At 38.0% G+C, this 22501-nt stretch overlaps 1 protein-coding gene across 5 annotated transcripts in view; it reads left to right on the forward strand.

Annotated features, from left to right (window-relative positions):
- The window catches only part of PPM1L (protein phosphatase, Mg2+/Mn2+ dependent 1L), a 398542-nt gene that overhangs the window by 11850 nt on the left and 364191 nt on the right, over positions 1–22501 (forward strand). The gene's annotated exons all lie outside the window — the stretch shown is intronic.

Here is a 22501-nt window from a genome sequence, read left to right on the forward strand (position 1 = left end):
GCAGTTGAAAGCCACACGAGGAGCCTGGGCTGTGTTTTATAGATTTTGGAGAATCATTGGTTATTTTTGAACAAAGGAATGGCATAATATCCATGCTTTAGGAATCCTGTTCCTTTAATATTTATAGAGGATCAAAAGTAATATTTTTACTTTGTGTTAATATTTGAAACATTTCTTTTATTCTTAGTTTTTATTTTGAACTGTTACCATGGTAGTAATATATTTTTTTGGTTTAACTTTTATTACATTTTAACAGGCCTATTTAATATGTATTAAAATCTGAAACATTTAAAACTTTTAAAAATAAATTCTAAAATTATGGAAGTATTATGACTACATGATGGATTAAAAAAAGAAAAGGAAAAATAATCACTCTAAATCTTATTACCTTATTACATGCATTATTATGTTTTGGTTTATTACTTATCCATTTTAGTTAAATTGTGGTAGTATTTATACAACATAAAATTTCCTGTTTTAACCAAGTAGATAATTTCAAGTATATAATTCACTGGTGTTAATTACATTCAAAGTGTTGTGCAACCATCACCACCATCCATTACTAAAACTTTTCTATCACCTCAACAGAAACTCTGTACTCATTAAGCATTAACATTCTATTTCTCTCCTCTACCCCCACCCCTGGTAACCTGTGATCTATTTTCTGTCTCTATGAATGTGCATATTCTAATTATTTCATATAAGTGAAATCATAGAATATTGTCCTTTTGTGTCTAGTTTATTTCACTTAAAATGTCTTCAGGGTTCATCCATGTTGTAGCAAGTATCACAATTTCATTCCTTTGTATGGCTGAGGTTTACATGCATATATATATATATATATATATACACCACATTTTGTTTATTCATTCATCTGCTGATGGAAATTTGAGTTGCTTTGACATTTTGGCCATTGTAAATAATACTGCTGTGAATATTGGTGTAGGGATTGCTGTTCAAAGTCCCTGCTTTCAATTCTTTTGAGTATATATCTAGAAGTGGGATTACAGGCTCATATGATGTTTCTATGTTTAACTTTTTGAAGAACCACCAAGCTGTCTTACGTAGTAGCACCACAATTGTACATTCCCACCAACAGTGCAAAAGTGTTCCTATTTCTCCACATCCTCACCAACACTAGATTTCTAAATTTTAATAATAGCCATTCTAGTGAGTGTGAACTGGTATCTCATTGGGGTTTTGATTTGCATTTCCCTAATGGCTAAAGATTGAGCATCTTTTCATGTACTTATTGGCCATTTGTATATGTTCTTTGAAGAAACGAACTTCATTGACCCTTTCTTTGGAGTTAAGGTGTCTCCCTGGATGCCTTAATTTTGACATGTTCATGGCCTTAGAACTATAACTTGCAACTTACTAAATTCCCTTCATAAAAGCTGTCCCAGTTCTGGTATATCACATTCTGGCAGCTTTCGCAAACTAAAATAATATCCATATAGAGTTAATTTTTGTGTGTGTTGTGAGGTAGGGGCCCATTTTCATTCTTTTGCATGTATATGTCCAGTGTTCCCAACACTGTTTATTGAAGAGCCTATTCTTTCCCTATTAAGTGAACTTGGTGGCCTTGTCAAAATCAGTTCACCATGGATATGAGAGTATTTCTGAACACTCAATTTTATTCCATTGATCTGTATGTATATCCTTGTGACAGTCCCACACTGTTTTAATTATTGTAACTTTGTCATATGTTTTGAAATCAGAAAGTATGAGTCTTCCAACTTTGTTCTTCCTTATCAAGATGATTTTGGCTCTTCAGGGTCCTTCACCCCTCCATGTGAAATTGATGATTGGTTTTTCCATTTCTGCAGAGGAGGGTATTGGAATTTTGATTAGGATTATGTTACATCCATAAATTGCTTTGGGAGAATTGACATGTTAATGGTGTTTAGTTTCCCAATCCATGGACATGGAGGGTCCTTTCATTTATTTAGGCCTTCTTAAATATCTCTCTGCTATGTTTTGTAGTTTGCTACAGAAACTACAAAAGCATACAAGTTCTTTAGATGCTTGATTAAATTTTTTCCTAAATAATTGATTATTTTAGTGCCTATTGTAAATTGAATTGTTTTCTTTATTTCCTTTTTGGATTGTTTATTGCTTGCTGTTCTTTTTTATCTATATTTTAAATATAATTTTGCATAATTATAGCAATATACATACAGTTTTTATCTTGTTTTTCCACTTTGTGTAATCCCATAAACATGCTTATTTTGCTTCATAATTCTTTATTACATTTCAAATATATATTTTAGTGATGAAGTTACATTTCGCTGAATGGATATTTGATAAAATACCCTGCTGCTTCCTTGTTGGTGAACATTTAGGTTCCTCTAACTTTTCACCATTATAAAATAACATTGTAATAAATATTTTTGTTTCTCTCCTGTATTTTAGATTATTTTTCCAGGGTGGATTTCCAGAAGTAGCATTTCTGGACCAAAGGGCAAGTAAAAAAACTACCATTATTGGTAATAATAGTAATAGTAATAATAATAATAATGGCTGACATTTATTGAGTGTATGCAGTATGCTAGGCAGTGTTCTAAGTTTTTTTTATATATTACCTAATTTCAATTTTCTTAATAATTTAGGAAGTAGGTCCTATGTTATTCCTGTTTTATGGATATGGGAATTAACACAGAAGTTATTTGCTGAAGGTTTCCCACAGTGTGAAAGTGGTGGAACTAGCATTTGAAACTGCTAATCACACTTAGATCAGTTTCCAAAGCCAGTACTATCAGTTGTAGGTTGAAGGTTTATAAATTTCATAATTTTGGGTAAAAAAGTGCTGACAGCATTGTTGGGTGGTGTGTTCTTCAGAGAAACAGAACGAACAGGAAAGAACTGTAAATCGAAGATTTATAAAGATGTCTCATGCAACCGTGGGAATGGTAGAGTCCAAAATCCATAAGGCAGGCTGTGAAGCTGGTGGCACCAGTGAAGAGTCTGGATGAACTCCACAGGAGAGGCGTCCTGGCTGAAGAAGCAGTGAAAATGCTCTCTTATTCCTTAAAAGCCTTGACGGATGGGATTATCTCATTGTGGGAGGTATGCCTTAGTTGATTGCCAATGTAATTAGCCACAGATGCAATCAACTGACTGATGATTTAATACACCAGTCTTCTGGTTTATCATCCAGCCATGAAATATCCTTGCAGGAATGGTAAGGTCAATGCTTGCTTGACTAGGCTACTGGGCATAATCATTTGGCCAAGGTGATGCTAGAACCTAACCATCACAAGTGGATACTTCTTGGTCTTCCTGTGTTGTTCAGTATGCCTTTGGGTTTTGTGTGTGTCTCTGACAGTTCTCTCTCTGTGCCAGGCAGTTTTATTCTTGAAAAGTATGCTAGACACCTTGGTAGGTGGATCTTATAATTACCTAAGCAAGTCCTAAAGTTAAAAGGAAAGTTGAGGACAGAAGTTAAAGCAGGTGGCTACTCATATTATGATAGACATTCTCATCCACCCTTCTTTGCTGGCAGTATCTTCCTTCCATTATAGTGAATCCCTATCATTTTTGCCTGTTGGGTTAATGACAGGCTTGCATTAGGAGTCATATTGATTTTTTTTTTTGACACGGACAGGCTCTGGAAATTGAACCTAGGTCTCCAGGATGGCAGGCGAGAATTCTGCCTCTGAGCCACTGTTGCACTGCCCCGTATTGATTTTAACATAGCCAGTTGCAATAAACAAAAATGATTTATAATGTTTTATTTTACTTTAAAATGCCAAAGCCTTGACTTTAGGATAAGTGTATGTAGGGTGTGTATGTGTTTGTATAATTTCTCTTTATCTTGAAGCACGGGTTTTTTTTCTTTAATGGTCAAAGTAATTTCCTAATACATAAATCATTGTTAATTTTAAACAGTAAAATGTTGTTTTTCTCATTTTTTTATAATACTGAATTGATATGTTTAGTTTGAGTAGAATTTCGTTCTGTGTTTCCATTCCAGAGAGCTCCTTAATGTATTATTCTCTTAAGTTTAAGTCAAGCCAAAGCTTTAGTGATTGCTAATTATAATCTGTTTTGAATGTAAATCTTTAAAGGCAAAATTGAAATAAACAAAGGAAGCCATCATTTTTCTTTTTATAATTAATGGAACTGTAGTACCCTTTATAGTTTCTCTTTTACAGTTAAAGGCCCTTCCTTCAAAGTACAGAGCATTTTTTAGTAAATATTCACGTAGGTAAATATCCTGTATACTGGTAAGCTTCTGTCCTTTCAATCAAGTTGAAGTTTGTGCTAAGGGAAGCTGTGATTAAAAAGCGAAGCTATAATACCTTACATCTGCAGAGCAAATCTTGAAGGCTTTATTACTTGATCATTTTGGAGATATTTTGCCTTTTTTTCTCCCCTGATGACTGAAAATAAAGCCCAATTTAATGGAAATGTAGCCACCTCCAACTTTTCTAGAATGAGGGAGGGCTTGGTAGGTAGTTGAGTCTGTGGAGAATGAGACTTATCTACTTTCCTTCCTTCCTAGAAGATAAGGGATTTCCTGTCTGCTACTAGGCATGGGGTTCTTAAATGTAAGTTCAGGCCCACTGCTTAGAGTTAAGCAAAATGTACATCGTACAATGATACCAGGTAGAGAGACACCTTTCTCTAATATGTAAAAAGAACTTTCTGTTCTTTAAGCTAGGCATCTGTAGATATGCAGTTACACTCAGAGAAGGTGCATTTTTCTAATTCATGCAGAGGTACACCCACCACAGCAGTAGGCCATATTTCTGAGACATATTACCATCATCTGTCATGATTGCCCCCTTGTCCTACTTCTAACTATGTGACCAGCTGACAGATGATCTATATGTCTTAGTTGCTAAACCAATGACCAGTTATCCATTGCACATTATGTCAGCAAACCAAGTGACTTCCCTTGAGAAATGAAACTTACTGTATTTGCTTTTCAAAGTTAATATTCCAGATTTTGGTCATTATAAATGTAAGTGGGGTTTTAGTGCCCTATAGCGGTAGATCTTAAATATTTCAAATTGTATTTTTAATAGGACATTCTGTATTCAGCACTACTCTTGGATAGTAAAGGCTTTAATGTAAAAACTACATTTTAAAATAATATTCTCTTAGTTAAGGAATTGCTGTAGGGCAGAAACTGTTTTTCCTGATAAGTACATACCATTTCTTTCTTTTTTATTTATTGATCATTCCGTTCTACATATATAATGAGTAATGCACAATATACCATTTCTTTTTAATCTAATAAGTGTTTTCATTTCTCTTTATAATCAAATAAATTAACTTTCAGCTAAATTAGTCACTGGATATTTTCTGGCCAAATAAGTGTTTGCTGACACTCAAAATTTTATGGAAATTGTGACATAGCAGGATCTTTGATTATACTGCTTACCTTTTTTTTGCCCCTGGAACGATGAAGTGAATTTGCTGTAACTATTGGTTTGCATAGGTTCATAATAAATATGACATGACTGTCCTAGAATTTGGGATTAAGAAGTTTTTGCTTTTTTTTAATTTTAACACTAGATATTTTTCTAAAGTTCTGTTTAGAGAAAAAAAGACAAATTTTCTGTTTAGATGGGTCTGGCAGGGATCTTGAATTGTCATATAAGGTATAGAGCCTAAGCCTTCACAGCTACATGAATAATCTGTTTTTAAAGACTTTCATCAAGGAGATTTCACATCGTCCCTGGAAAATCATTTCTTTATAATCCTTTTTCTCAGAAAATTCATCTTTACACATGAACTAGATTCTTTTAGTCTGACCTCAGTCTGGCTTCAACAGTGGAAGATAAATTAGGATTAGATTGTTACCATTTTTTTCTTAATTCAATTTATTTTGTATTATCAAACTACAACATACAAGCATGAACATTCTTAACATACAAACATTCCATGTGTGGTGTACAATCAGTAGCTCACAGTATCATCACATAGTAGTATATTCATCATTATCATGATCATTTTTTTTTAGAACATTTGCATCATTCCAGAAAAAGAAATAAAAAGAGAAAACCTCACACACATCATGTCCCTTACCTGTCCCTCTCATTGACCACTAGTATTTCCATCTACTCAATAGATTTTAACTTTTGTTCCTCCTATTATTTTCTATACCCTTTACCACTCCCTTTCATTGTTCACTAGTATTTCAGTCTACTAAATTTATTTTAACATTTGTTCCCTCTATTATTTATTTTTAATCCATATTTTTTACTCATCTGTCAATATCATAGATAAAAGGAGCATCAGACACAAGGTTTTCACAATCACATAGTCACATTGTGAAAGCTTTATCATTAAACATTCATTTTCAAGAAATATGGCTATTGGAACATAGTTCTACAATTTCAGGCACTTCCCTCTAGCCTCTCTAATACACCTTAAACTAAAAAGGGGATAGCTCTAAAATGTGTAAGAATAACCTCCAGGGTAACCTCTGGACTCTGTTTGAAATCTCTCAGCCACTGACACTTTATTTTGTCTCGTTTCTTCCTTCCTGCTTTCGGTTGAGAAGATTTTCTCAATCCCTTGATACTAAGTCCCAGCTCATTCTAGGATTTCTGTCCCACGTTGCCAGGGAGGTTTACACCCCTGGGAGTCATGTTCCAGTAGAGAGGGGGAGGGTGGGGAGTTTGCTTGCCATGTTGACTGAGAGAGAGCTAGGCCACATTTGAGCAACAAAAGAGGTTCTCTGAGGGTGACTCCTAGGCCTAATTTTAAGTAGGCTTAGTCTGTCCTTTGCGGGATAAGTTTCGTATGAACAAACCCAAAAATTAAGGACTTGGCCTATAGATTTGGTTGTCCCCACTGCTTGTGAGAATATCAGAATTCTCCAAATGGCGAAACTGAATTTTCCCCCTTTCTCACCATTCTCCCAAGGGGACTTTGCTAATACTTTTTTATTCACTGTTCAAATCACTCTGGGATTTATCAGCATATCACTCTGGACAAACCTACAAAATCTCATGCCTTATTAAAGGTTCCATGTACTTATGATGGTAAATTAACCTGTCCATATAAGTTATATTAGGAAATGCACTAGTAATAATATAAATTTTGTAACAAATAGACATTTTTTCTTTAGTCTCACATATAAATTTAAGTTTTAAAATATAAATTGCCATCTATTTTCAGTACTCTGCAATATTGACATTCCTTTGTTCTTCCTCATGCAGAAACATTTTAAAATTTGTACATTTAGGCCCTATCATTGTACACTACAGGCATTCCTAGATTATGCCATCTCAGTCTTTATCGTCTATCTTTCCTTCTGGTTTCATTTGTGCTCCCAGCCCGCCTCCCTCTATCATTCTCACATTCAGCTTCCTTCAGTGTACTAACATTATTGTGATAAAATTAGGTAGTATTTTGCTATCCATTTCTGAATTTTTACAATCAGTCCTGTTTTACAATCTGTATCCCTTCAGTTCCAAATACCCAAAATCCACCCTTTTTCTATCTCTTGATGACCCCTGTTCTTACCTGAAATTCTCCAAGTTCATTCATTCATGATATTATTCCATATCACTGAGACCATATAGTATTTGTCCTTTTGTGTCTGGCTTATTTCACTTGGCATAGTCCTCATGGTCCATCCATGTTGTTATATGCTTTATGACTTTATTCTGTCTTACAGCTGTGTAATATTCCATTGTATGTATATACCAAAGCTTATTTAGCCACTTGTCTGTTGATGGACATTTGGGCTGTTTCCATCTCTTGACAGTTGTAAATAATGCTGCTATAAACATTGGTGTGTGTCATGGTTAGGGACAGGTGTCAACTTGGCCAAGTTGTGGTACCTGTTCATCTGATTGGGCAAGTGCTGGCCTGTCTGTTGCAATGAGGACATTTCATAGGATTAGGTCATGATCACGTCAGCTACATCCACAGCTGATTCCATTTGTAATCAGTCAAAGGGGAGTGTCTTCTGCAATTAGTGATGCTAAATCCAATCATGGGAAGCCTTTTAAGGAGGACTCAGAGGAGACAGGTTTCATTCCTGCTTTGGCTGGTGAGCCTCTCCTGTGGAGTTCATCCAGGCCATCCATTGGAGTCATCAGCTTTGCAGCCTTGCCCTGTGGATTTTGGACTCTGCATTCCTACGGTCACGTGAGACACTTTCATAAATTTTATATTTGCAAGTGTTCCCTGTTGATTCTGTTTCTCTAGAGAACCCTAACTAATACATCTTGGTACCAGGAGTGGTTCTTAAGGAACAGAATCTTAAAAATGGGTTTTTATGAATGGTTTTCTACTCTGACTGGGCTCAGAGACACTAAGAACTCTGATTCCCGTAATCAGAATGACACTCCCAATCCATGGACTGAGTTGGCAAAGGAGATAAATCCAACAAAAATACAGGGGCCTTCCACGTCAGTAAAATTTTTAGGTGTCCAGTGGTGTGGGGCATGTCGAGATATCCCTTCTAAGGTGAAGGATAAATTGCTGCATCTGGCCCCTCCCACATCCAAAAAAGAGGCACAACGCCTAGTTGGTCTTTTTGGATTTTGGCGACAACATATTCCTCATCCGGCCCATTTATCGAGTGACCAGAAAAGCTGCTAATTTTGAGTGGGGACCTGAACAAGAGGAGGCTCTGCGACAGGTCCAGGCTGCTGTACAAGCTGCTCTGCCACTTGGGCCATATGATCCAGCAGATCCAATGGTGTTGGAAGTGTCAGTGGCATATAGAGATGCTGTCTGGAGCCTTTGGCAGGCCCCTATAGGAGAATCACAACGCAGACCCTTAGGATTTTGGAGCAAAGCCTTACCATCTGCTGCAGATTACTACTCTCCTTTTGAGAAACAGCTTTTGGCCTGCTATTGGGCCTTAGTAGAGACTGAACGCTTAACCATGGGCCACCAAGTTACCATGAGACCTGAGTTGCCTATCATGAGTTGGGTGTTGTCTGACCCACCAAACCATAAAGTTGGGCGTGCACAGCAGCACTCTATTGTAAAGTGGAAATGGTATATACGAGATAGAGCCAGAGCAGGTCCTGAAGGCACAAGTAAGTTACATGAAGAAGTGGCACAAATGCCCATGGTTTCCACTCCTGCTGCCACATTACCTTCTCTTTCCCAGACCAGAGCTATGGCCTCTTGGGGTGTTCCTTACAGTGAATTGACTGAGGAAGAGAAAACTCGGGCCTGGTTTACAGATGGTTCAGCACGATATGTAGGTACCACCTGAAAGTGGACAGCTGCAGCATTACAACCCCTTTCTGGGGTGTCCTTGAAGGACAGTGGTGAGGGGAAAATCCTCCCAGTGGGCAGAACTTCGAGCAGTGCACCTGGTTGTTCATTTTGCTTGGAAGGAAAACTGGCCAGAGGTGCGTTTGTATACTGACTCATGGGCTGTTGCTAATGGTTTGGCTGGATGGTCAGGGACTTGGAAAGACCATAATTGGAAAATTGGCGACAAAGAGGTCTGGGGAAGAAGTATGTGGATAGACCTTTCTGAGTGGGCTAAAAACATGAAGATATTTGTGTCCTATATGAATGCCCACCAGAGGGTGACTTCAGCAGAGGAAGATTTTAATAATCAAGTGAATAAGATGACCCGTTCTATGAATACCAGTCAGCCTCTTTCCCCAGCAACTCCTGTTATTGCCCGATGGGCTCATGAACAAAGTGGTCATGGTGGTAGGGATGGAAGTTATGCATGGGCTCAGCAACATGGACTTCCACTCACCAAGGCTGACCTGGCTACAGCCACTGCTGAGTGCCCAATCTGCCAGCAGCAGAGACCTACACTCAGCCCCCGATATGGCACCATTCCCCGAGGTGACCAGCCAGCTACATGGTGGCAGGTTGATTACATTGGACCACTCCCTTCATGGAAGGGGCAGCGATTTGTTCTAACTGGAATAGACACATACTCTGGATATGGGTTTGCTTTCCCTGCACGCAATGCTTCTGCCAAAACTACTATCCGTGGGCTTACAGAATGCCTTATCCATCGTCATGGTATTCCACATAGCATTGCTTCGGATCAATGAACACACTTCACAGCAAATGAAGTGCGGGAATGGGCACATGCTCACGGAATTCTCTGGTCTTATCATGTTCCCCATCATCCAGAAGCAGCTGGATTGATAGAACGGTGGAATGGCCTTTTGAAAACTCAATTACGGTGCCAACTAGGTGGCAAAAACTTGAAAGGCTGGGGTAATGTTCTCCAGGAAGCTGTGTGTGCTCTGAATCAGCGTCCGCTGTATGGTGCTGTTCCTCCCATAGCCAGGATCCATGGGTCCAGGAACCAAGGGGTGGAAATGGGTGTGGTGCCACTCACTATTACTCCTAGTGATCCACTAGGAAAATTTTTGCTTCCTGTCCCTGCTACCCTGAGTTCTGCTGGTCTACAGGTTTTAGTTCCAAAACGGGGTGTGCTTTCTCCAGGAGAAACAACAGTGATACCACTGAACTGGAAGTTAAGATTGCCACCTGGCCACTTTGGGCTACTTATGCCTCTGGATCAACACACCAAGAAGGGGATTACATTATTGTCTGGGGTAATTGACCCTGACTATCAGAAGGAAGTAGGACTGCAACTACATAATGGAGGTAAAGAAGAGTTTTCTTGGAATATAGGAGATCCCCTGGGGCGTCTATTAGTACTACCATGCCCTGTGATTAAAATCAATGGAAAACTGCAACAACACAATCCAGGCAGGACCACTAATGGCTCTGAGACTTCAGGAATGAAGGTTTGGGTCACCCCACCAGGCAAAGAACCACGGCCAGCTGAAGTGCTTGCTGAGGGGAAAGGGAACATGGAATGGGTAGTGGAAGAAGGTAGTGATAAATATGAACTTCGACCACGTGATCAGTTACAGAAACGAGGACTGTAATGCTGTTTTGTTTATGTTATACTATTTAAGTTGTAAGATATCAAGTTTAAGAATGAATGTTACCCAAGGATTTGCACCCTATTCTGGAGAGATTTAATGTGTTTCCAGTTATATGCAGGACAGTTGAGTATTGTCAGGTAAAAGAAAAAATGTGTGCTTATTTGTTTTCATTTGGAAATTAAGTATGGTCTAAGGTGATATATATATATATATATGTGTGCCAAGTTGACAAGGGGTGAACTATCATGGTTAGGGACAGTGTCAACTTGGCCAAGTTGTGGTACCTGTTCATCTGATTGGGCAAGTGCTGGCCTGTCTGTTGCAATGAGGACATTTCATAGGATTAGGTCATGATCACGTCAGCTACATCCACAGCTGATTCCATTTGTAATCAGTCAAAGGGGAGTGTCTTCTGCAATTAGTGATGCTAAATCCAATCATGGGAAGCCTTTTAAGGAGGACTCAGAGGAGACAGGTTTCATTCCTGCTTTGGCTGGTGAGCCTCTCCTGTGGAGTTCATCCAGGCCATCCATTGGAGTCATCGGCTTCGCAGCCTTGCCCTGTGGATTTTGGACTCTGCATTCCTACGGTCACGTGAGACACTTTCATAAATTTTATATTTGCAAGTGTTCCCTGTTGATTCTGTTTCTCTAGAGAACCCTAACTAATACAGTGTGCAAATGTCCATTTATGTTCTTGTCCTCTGAATAGATACCTAGCTGTCGTATTGCTGGATCATATGACAAATCTAACTTAGCTTCCTGAGGAACTGCCATACTGCCTTCCACAATGGTTGTAACATTTGACATTCCCACCAACAGTGGATAAGTGTGCCTCTTTCTCCACATCCTCTCCAGCACTTATCATTTTCTTTTTTATTGATAATGGCCATTCTGGTGGGTGTGAGATGATTTCTCATTGTGGTTTTGATTTGCATTTCCGTAAGGAGGGAGTTGAGCATCTTTTCATGTGCCTTTTAACCATTTGTATTTATTCTTCTGAGAAGTGTCTGTTTGTGTCTTTTGCAATTTTGTAATTGGGTTGTTTGTCTTTTTGTTGTTGAGTTGAACAGTCTCTTTATATATTCTGGATACTAGACCGTTATCTGATATATTGTTTCCAAATATTGTCTCCCATTTTGTAGGCTATCTTTTTACTTTCTTGACAAAGTTCTTTGATGCACAAAAGTGTTTAATTTTGAGGAGTTCCCATTTATCTATTCTTTCTTCAATGCTCGTGCTTTGGGTGTAAGATCTAGGAAACCACTTCCTATTACAAGTTTGTAAGATATTTCCCTACATTTTCTTCTAAAAGTTTTATGGTCTTAGATCTGATGTTTAGGTCTTTGATCCATTTTGAGTTAATTTTTGTATAGGGTGTGAGATATGGATCCTCTTTCATTCTTTTGCATGTGGATATTCAGTTCTCCAGGCACCATTTATTGAAGAGACTGTTCTGTCCCAGGTGAATTGACTTGACTGCCTTATCAAAGATCGATTGTCCATAGATGAGCAGATCTATATCTGAACACTCTATTCATTTCCATTGGTCAGTATATCTATCTTTATGCCAGTACCATGCTGTTTTGACCACTGTAATTTTATAATATGCCTTAAAGTCAGGCAGCATGAGGCCTCCAACTTCATTTTTCTTTCTCAGGATATTTTTAGCTATTTGGGGTACCCTGCCCTTCCGGATAAATTTGGTTATTGGTCTTTCTATTTCTGAAAAGTAAGTTTTTAGGATTTTAATTGGTATTGCAATTGGATCTATCAATCAGTTTAGGTAGAATTGACATCTTACTTATGTTTAGTCTTCTAATTCATGAACATGGTATGCCCTTGCATTTATTTAGGTGTTCTGTGATTTCTTTTAGCAATTTCTTATAGTTTTCTTTGTATAGGTCTTTTGTATCCTTAGTTAAATTTAATCCTAAATATTTTATTCTTTTGGTTGCAGTTGTAAGTGGAATTTTTTTCTTTATTTCTCCCTCAGATTGCTCATTACTAGTGTATACAGAAACACTACAGATTTTTCAGTGTTGACTTTGTAACCTGCCACTTTACTCATTTATTAGCTGTAGTAGTTTTGCTGTGGATTTTTTGGGGTTTTCAACATGTAATATCATATCGTCTGCAAACAGTATCAGTTTTTATTCTTCCTTTCCGATTTTGATGCCTTGTATTTCTTTTTCGTGTCTAATTTCTCTGGCTAGAACTTCCAACACAATGTTGAATAACAGTGGTGACAGTGGACATCCTTGTCTTGTTCCTGATCTTAGGGGGAAAGTTTTCAGTTTTTCCCGATTAAGGATGATATTAGTGGGTTTTTCATATATTCCCTTTATCATATTGAGGACTTTCCCTTCTATTCCTATCCTTTGAAGAGTTTTCAACAAGAAAGGGTGTTGATGTTTGTCAAATGCCTTTTGTGCATCAATCAAGATGATCATGTGGTTTTTCTGCTTTGATTTGTTGATATGGTGTATTACATTAATTAATTTTCTTATGTTGAACCATCCTTGCATACCTGGGATGAATCCTACTTGGTCATGGTGTGTAATTCTTTTAATGTGCTGCTGTATTTGATTTGCAAGAATTTTGTTGAGGGTTTTTGTATCTATATTCATTAGAGAGATTGGTCTGTAATTTTCTTTTCTTGTGGTATCTTTGTCTGGCTTTGGTTTGAGGGTGATGTTGGCTTATAGAATGGTTAAGTAAACTTCCCTCCTCTTCAGTTTTTTTGAAGAGTTTGAGCAGGATTGGTACTAATTTTTGAATGTTTGGTAGAACTCACATATGAAGCCATCTGGTCCTGGGCTTGTTTGGGAGCTTCTTAATGACTATTCAGCTTCTTGTGATTGGTTTGTTGAGGCTATCTATTTCTTCTCGTGTCAATGTTGGCTGTTCAAGCTTTACAGGAAGCTGTCCTTTCATGTACATTGTTTAGTTTATTAGCATAAAGTTGTTCATAGTGTCGTCTCATTACCTCCTATATTTCTGCAGGGTCAGTTGTTATGCCTCCTCTTCCATTTCTGATTTTATTTATTTGCATCCTCTCTCCTCTTCTTTTTGTCAGCCTTTCTAAGGGTCCATCAATCTTATTGAGTTTCTCATAGAACCATTTTCTGATTTTGTTGGTTTTCCTGTTCTCGATTTCATTTATTTCTGCTCTAATCTTCGTTATTTCTTTCCTTTCACTTGCTTTGGGGTTAGTTTGCTCTTCTTTATCTAGTTCTTCTAAGTGAACAGTTAATTCCTCGATTTTAGCTTTTTCTTCTTTTTTCCCCCTCTTTATTTACTGCTCCATTATTTATTGTTTCCTTAATTCATGCTTTTGTAAAAACGGGAAGTCTTCTTTTCCAGGGCCTCAAACAAGACTCTCCTGTTCACATCCAGCTACCCCTCTTACTCTTATAAAGCGTTTTATTTTTTTAGCTTCCTTTCACCAAGTCTCTAGAATACTCTAGAGGTGGGGAAAGAAAAAGACCAGGTTTTTTTGTGAATTTTGTTTGTTTTTTGTTTAGTATCTACTTTGTGCTGTGTGCTCTGCTAGGCAGTTTAGTAGAGATTATATTATTAAATCTCACACCAATCTCAAAAGGCAGTTATACTCCCACTTTATAAATGAGGAAACTGCTGCACACAAAAGTATCCAGCTTCAAGAATCCTAAGTTATGGGGTGGGGCTATGATTTAACCACAGATCTGCTCAGTGTTTTTCCCCTTTACAGCAAGAGAAGACTTCTTCCACTCTCAACCCTCAGGTTGGGTCTTTACTTTTTATTTTTAACTTTTTTATTGTATGGTATAACATATATACAGAGCAAAGAAATTAAAAAGCAATAGTTTTCAAAGCACTCTTCAACTAGTAGTTAAAGGACAGATCCCAGAATTTGTCATGGGCTACCATATGATCCTCTCAGAATTTTCCTTCTAGCTGCTCCAGAATATAGGAGGCTAGAGGGTTTAAATTTTTTTTAATCATCACAATTGACTTTTTTTTCCTTCTTTTTTTGTGAAAAATAACATATATACAAAAAAGTGATACATTTCAAATCACAGCACCACAATTAGTTGTAGAACATATTTCAGAGTTTGACATGGCTTACAATTCCACAATTTAAGGTTTTTACTTGTAGCTGCTCTAAGATACTGGAGACTAAAAGAGATAATTTAATGATTCAGCATTCATATTTATTTGTTAAATCCTATTTTCTCTGTATAACTACACCATCACCTTTGATCTTTCCATCCCTCTCTTTAGGCGTGTTTGGGCTATTGCAATTCTAAATTTTTCATATTGGAAGTATCTTTCACTAATACGGGGTAGAGAGATGGAACTCTGATGTTCTGGAGAGGCTGGGCTAGGTTTCAGGATTTATCTGGACTAGGGACCCATCTGGAGGTTGTAGGTTTCTGGAAAGTTACTTTAGTGCATGTAACCCTTGTAGATTCTTATATATTACCCTAGGTGTTTTTTAGGATTGGCTGGAATGACCCTGGCTGGGGTTTGGCAGGTTATGATAGCCAAACCTGGGGTAGCTAGGTCTAACTGAAGCTTGTGTAAAAGCAACCTCCACTGTTGCCTCTCGACTCTATTTGAACTCTCTCTGCCACTGATACTTTTTTAGTTACACTTCTTTTCCCTCTTTTGGTCATGATGGAATTGTTGATCCCATGGTGCCAGGTCTGGATTCATCCCTGGGAGTCATCTCCCATGTCGCAGGGAGACTTTCACCCCTGGATGTCATGTCCCACGTAGGGGGTAAGGCAATGATTTCACTTGCAGAGTTGGGCTTAGAGAGACTGAGGCCACATCTGAGCAACAAAAAGGTCCTCTAAAAGTAACTCTCAGCCATGCCTGTAGGTAGTCTAAGCTTCTCTGCTACCTACATAAGCTTCACAAGTGTAAGCCTCATGATCAAGGGAATGGCCTATTGATTTGGGTGTCCCTAAAGTTTGACACAGTATCAGTGGATTCCCTGATAGTAAGGTTTAATAGTTCCATATTCTTTCTCCCATCCCTTAAGGGACTTTGCCAATACTTTTTGATTATCTGCTTAATATACTCTAGGATGTATCCAGGCATTACAATAATCTATACAGGATTAAAGGACCTCTTTCTTATTCTGTGCTTCCTGTGTTTCAATTGTTCAAATGAGTATACAGATAGTTTGAATTAGATTATTCACTACAGAAAATTTCAGTTCCAGACCAAATAAACCTTTCTTCCAATGGTCTCAAAGAGCATGTATGGATCTAAAATATAGACACTGTCTTTCTTACCCCTGTGTTCTGAATTACTTTAACCCCAATGTATTCAGCCTAATTTTTATCTCTAAATATCAGGTTATATATATAAAACAGCCTCTCAAAATCCAGAAATAATAATGACCACTCCGGACTTAATATGTCTGCTCTAAAAGCTTAAATTCTAGGCCCCTGTTTTCTTATAAGCATTTTCTTACAGTGACCATTCCATTCTTGTTCTTTTGTTTCTGGCTAATTTTATCTCACCAGATGTCCCACATGTTCGTTCCATCATTGCATGCCTCATGACTTTGTTCCTTTTCATAGCAGCACATCCTTCTTTCAGACCTACTTCTCATCTGGATCTCAGGACCATCATTCACCAATCTACTTCTCCGCCAGTGCATCCTTCAGCCACCTGCATTCATTGGGCATCATGTAGAGAGCCCAATGTCCACAGTCCATCAACATTCTCAATTTTAGATAATTTCATTGTTCCCAAGAGAAATAAAACCAATAAATGCACCCTTGCCAAATAGGAAATCTAAACCTGTTAACTCTTATCCCTCCCCCCATTAATTACCTCTGCTGTTGCTGTAGTAGTGCTGATGGTTTTCTCATAGCATGCAATAACAGTTTTCCCCCTATACTCTGGGCTTAAACACTCTTTATACAAGAATCATATCTTTGAAGCAATTCTTGTGAGAACTAATTCATATTTCTGGTGTTAATTAGTGGGACACATAGGTCTGTGCAACCCCTTTCAATCTTGTTCATCTTCAAAAGGTAATATTACTTCTAGACCCACTAGAGAACCACCTTCACTCCTATCTATTCCCTTACATTGGAGTGCAACCTCATTAGCTAATATGTATCTCTACTTCTTTGTATCTCTAAGTCCCATATATTCTGTATTATAAGCCTCTGGTTATACCTTTATGCTAGTCATAACAGTGGAATCATGCAGTACCTATACTTTTGTGTCTGGCTAATTTCACTCAGCATTATGTCCTCAAGGCTCATTCATTTTGTCATGTACTTCAGGATGTCATTTTGTCTTACTGCTACGTAATATTCCATTGTATGTATATGTATCACATTTTCTTGATCCACTTGTCTGTTGATGGGCATTTGGTTTGTTTCCATCTTTCAGCAATTGTGAATAATGTTGCTATGAACATTGATATACAAATGTCTGTTTGTGTCATTGCTTTCAGCTCTTCTGAGTATATACCAAATAGTGTTATTGCTGGGTCATAGTGCAACTCAATATTTAGTTTCCTAAGGAACCGCCTAACAGCCATAGTGGCTGTACCATTATACATTCCCAACCAGTTATGCATAACTGTCCCAGTTTCTCCACAACCTCTCCAACATTAATAGTTTTCTGTTTGTGTAATAACAGCCATTCTTATAGGTGTGAGGTGGTACTTATTGTAGTCTATGTCTGCATTTCCCTAATAGCTAATGAAAATGAGCATCTCTTCATGTGCTTTTGAGCCATCTGTATTTACTCTTCAGAAAAATGCCTATTCATATCATTAGCCCATTTTCTAATTGGATTGTTTGTTCTTTTGTTGTTGAGTTGTATGATTTCTTTGTATGTACAGGAAATCACACCTTTGTCCGATATGTGATTTCCAGATACATTGTCCCATTGAGTTGGCTGCTTCTTCATCTTTTTGACAAAGCCTTCTGAGGTGCAGAAGCATTTTATTTTGAGGAGTTCCCATTTATCTATTTTTTCTTTAGTTTCTTGTGCTCTTTCTTCTTTTTGGATATAGGCATTTAGGGCAATAAATTTCTCTCTTAGCAGTGCCTTTGCTATATTCCATAAATTTTGATATGTTGTGTTTTCATTTTCATTTGCTTCAAGATATTTACTGATTTCTCTAGTAATTTCTTCCTTGACCCACTGGTTATTTAAGAGTGTGTTGTTAAGCCTCCTTTTATTTGTGAATTTTCTGGCCCTCTGCATATTATTGATTTCTGACTTCATTCCTTTATGGTCTGAGAAAGTGTTTTGTATGATTTCAATCTTTTGAAATTGTTGAGACTTGCTTTGTGACCCCTGTGGTCTATCCTTGAGAATGATCCATGAGCACTTGGGAAGAAGGTGTATCCTATTGTTGTGGGGTGTAATGTTGTATAAATGTCCTTTAAGTCTAGCTTATTTATATTGTATTATTCAAATTCTCTGTTTCTTTATTGATCCTCTGTCCAGATGTTCTGTCCATTGATGAGAGCAGAGAATTGAAGCTCCATCTGTTATGATAGATGTGTCTATTTTTCTTTTCAGTGTTTGCCTCATGTATTTTGGAGCACTCTTGCTCGGTGCATAAATATGTATGATTGTTATGTCTTCTTGTTGACATGTTCCTTTTATTAATACATAGTGTACTTCTTTGTCTCTTTTAATTGTTTTACATTTGAAGTCTAATTTGTTGGATTAGACAAGCAGTATAGCTACTGCTGCTCATTTCTGATTGGTGTTTGCATGAAGTATCTTTTCCCAACCTTTCACTTTCACCCTATGTTTATCCTTGGGTCTAAAATATGTCTCCTGTAGACCGCATATAGATAGGTTTTGTTTTTTAATCCATTCTGCCAGTCCATGTCTTTTGATTGGGCAGTTTAATCCATGAACATTTAGTCTTATTACTGTAAGGGCAGCAGTTTCTTCTACCATTTTGCCTTTTAGATTTTATATGTCATATCTAATTTTCCTTCTTTTACCTTTACTGGTAGTCTTCATTTCTACACTCTTCTCCACACCTCTCTCTGCTGTCTTTTCCTATCTGTTTCTAGTGCTCCCTTTCATATTTCTTGCACATCCCGTCTCTTGGTCACAAATCCTCTCAGTGATTTTTTTGTCTGAAATTGTTTTAATTTCCCTCTTTTTTCTTTTTTACCCCCTCAGTTTTTGAAGGATAATTTTGCTGGATATAAAATTCTTGGTTGGCAGTTTTTCCCTTTTAATTTCTTTAATCTGTCATTCCACTGTGTTCTCTCCTCCATGATTTCTGCTGAGAAATCTACACATGGTCTTATTGGGGTTCCCTTGTATGTGATGAATTGCTTTTCTCTTTCTACTTTCAAAATTCTCTCTCTGTTTGACATCTGACATTCTGATTAATAAGTGTCTTGGATTACGTCTATTTGGATCTATTCTGTTTGGGGTATGATGCACTTTTTGGACCTGTCATTTTAAGTCTTTGATGGAGTTGGGAAATTTTCAGTGATTATTTCCTCCGTTAGTTTTTTTTTTTTTTTTTTTTTTTTTTTTTTTTAAAAGGAAAGACAGAGAGAAGGAAGGAAGGATAGAAGGAAGGAAGAGAGGAAGAAAGGGAAACATTTTTTAAACATTTTCTTGTTTTATTGTATTTTGTTTCTCCGTTTTTCGTTACATGGGCTGGGGCCGGGAATCGAACCGAGGTTCTCCGGCATAGCAGGCAAGCACTTTGCCCGCTGAGCCACCGCGGCCCGCCCCCTCCGTTAGTTTTTGTCCCCCTTTTCTCTTCTCCTCTCCTTCTAGGACACCCACACCACATATATTCATGCACTTCATGTTGTCATCCAATTTTTGAGTCATATTTTTCCATACTTTTCCCTATATTTTCTTTTGCTTGTTGGATTTCAGATGTTCTGCCCTCCAGTTCACTAATCCTATCTTCTGCCTCTTGAAATCTAGCATTGTAGGTTTCTATTGTTTTTTTCACCTCTTCTCCTGTGCCTTTCATTCACATAAGTTCTGTAAGTTGTTTTTTTTTAGACTTCCTGTTTCTTCTTTTTGTTTGTCCCTTGCCTTCTTTATATCCTCCCCCAATTCATTGATTTGATTTTTGATGAGATTTTCCGTGTCTGTTCAAACATCCTGAATTAATGGTTTCAATTCCTATACCTCATTTGAATTGTTGGTTTGTTCCTTTGAGTGGGCCATTTCTTTAATTTTCCTAGTATGATTCATTATTTTTTGCTGGCATCTAGACATTTAATTTCCTAAATTAATTTATTCTGGGGATTGTTTTCACTTTTTTACCTAGGATTTTCTTGCTGGATGACTTTGTTGTTAATCTGTTCTTTAACATTCATTTCAGGTTATTCTAGACCTCTACCTTAAGTTTTTTTCTTCAGATCAGAGTATTTCAGTTCTTGTTTTTTTGTTTCTTGCCCTGCCTGAATGGTGTCTTACATTTTTTTCCTTAGGAGTGTCTACTTAGGTATTATAGAACCCAGTTAGATTTTCCCAGACAAGTCTGGCCTCCTCTCAGGAGGAAAAAGTCACCCGCATCAATTTTCCTTGAGGGTGAGATGCAGCAGGTTGAATGGCTTTCTTTCCTAAGAAGCCTCTAGATTGTTCTTTTCCTATCCTGCCCAGTATGTGGTGCTTGTCTGCCTGTGGGTCCCACCAGCATATGGTGATGTGGAACCTTTCACTTCAGCAGACTCTCCTTGTTGGGGGCGTGGCTGAGACAGAAGGGAGGTCGTAGTCTGATTTTAATCACATAGGTGTTCCAGACCCTGGGGATGAATTCCTTGGGTGAGGGATTCCACCTGAGCTGGGCCCCACCCCTCTCCTGGGAAGGTACAGGCTCCAGGGAATTAGCTCATTTCACCTGACCAGCCTCTTTGCCTCTCAGACAAATTTAATTCCTCCCTTGCCTGGGGCAGTTGGAGCCTGGGAAGTGTTGCAGTTGTATGCAAATAGCAGTCAAGTGGTACAAATACAGCCAAGAAAAGAAAAGAAAAAAGATCTTTCAGATCAGGACCTAGGGTCCTCTGGTTTGTCAATTAAGAACGCTTAAGTCCTGTGTATCTGCAGGTCCTGTGTGCCTCCACCTTTCCTTCAGGAACCATACCTTTTCAAGTATTTTGTGTTGTCAGATCTGAAAAAACCCTGTTTTTTTTTTTTCTTTTTCTGTCAGCCCTGCTCCTTCTGTGCCAGGGCAAAAACCAGCAATCAGCTTTTACTAGAGGTTCAGCTGACCTGGGGGCCTATTTTTAGTAGCCAGAATCTGTTAATTAATTAGAGCTTGGTTGAGCTCAGCCCCTTGCTGTTAGTGAAGTCATTTTCCTTTCCTCTCCAGGAACCAGCCTGTGGGGGAGGGGTGTCAGCCTCTGGGGCATGGGGGTCTCACAGTTCTGGATGGGATCACAGCTGGTCCTGCTTGTCCAGACTGGTGTGTGCTGTGTGTCTGGTCACTGCTGTGGTCCCAGCAGTTGTTCTGTATGGTCCTGGCTATTTACTAGCTGATCTAAAGGATGAACTAAATTGTACACGTCAGTAAGCCACCATCTTGAACCATTTCCTGTTACTGTTTTTAAATCAGTAAAATTATGGTAATTGAAAATCTCCTCCCCTATATTAAATAAATACATCAAATTGTTGGAGGAGATACTCATCTCCCACCCCCCCAAACAAAAGGAGTTAAAAAGTAGTTTCTACCAAAGACAGAGCACTTTCCAGATGGTCAAAAAGAACTCTTCTTAGTAAAGAACTAGTATAGAAAAAAAAGGACCACCTCCTCTTCCATCTTTACAAATTTGTTGGTTTTCTCTTTTATGTCCTTTGTTAGAGGCTTATACCTATAGGTGGAGTATGTTCTAGCTGACCATCTATATGGTTTCATTTTTTGTAAGTTTTTGGTTACAAAGTGACAGAAAATTCAAGTGGAAACAGCTTAAACACTAGAGACATTTATCATCTCACATGAAAAAAAAAGCTGGGTGTTTCCCAGGGCTAGTCGTTATAGCAGCTCAGTACCTTCAAGGCTCTTGTTCAGTGTCAGAGATTCCCTTGCTTTTTCCTCATGGCTACAAGATGTGATGTTTAGAACTACTGTAGCCATCTCTGCACAACTACTTTTGGAGACATGAAAAAGAAACATCTCCTAGGCCAGAATTGTGTCCCATGGCCAATGACTTGGTCATGGAATATGATTACCGTGATTAACTCTGACCCGACTTAATTCTCCCCTGGGATGGAGAAGGAGCCTGGCTTCCTCTGAAGGACATGCCAGCCTATGAAAATGAACAAGGCTAGAATATTATTAGCTAAGAAGAAGCAAAAGTAGGAATGGTTATTGTGAGGGGCACACAGGTGGGAAAGGGATTCAGACAAGGGGGCTTGCATGTTAGCAAGTTCATTGGAGAATTTTTCTGCAGGATATATGACACTGCCCTGTCAAAAAATTAGCACTTAGAAAAGGATAGTTTATTTTTGGATTAGCTGACGGATGGCTTTGCCTGGGAGTTGAAATGTAAATTTGAAATTTTAGGGTCTTAAGTTTTAAGGAATTATTAATAGTTTTCTGACTCAGGTTTCCTTTCTCTTCTGGGTAAATTAGCAACAAGGACGAGCCTGAGTATTTGGAGAACAGTAAGGTGATTT

The sequence above is a fragment of the Tamandua tetradactyla genome, chromosome 5 (assembly GCF_023851605.1).
Source record: "Tamandua tetradactyla isolate mTamTet1 chromosome 5, mTamTet1.pri, whole genome shotgun sequence".
Lineage (NCBI taxonomy): Eukaryota > Metazoa > Chordata > Mammalia > Pilosa > Myrmecophagidae > Tamandua > Tamandua tetradactyla.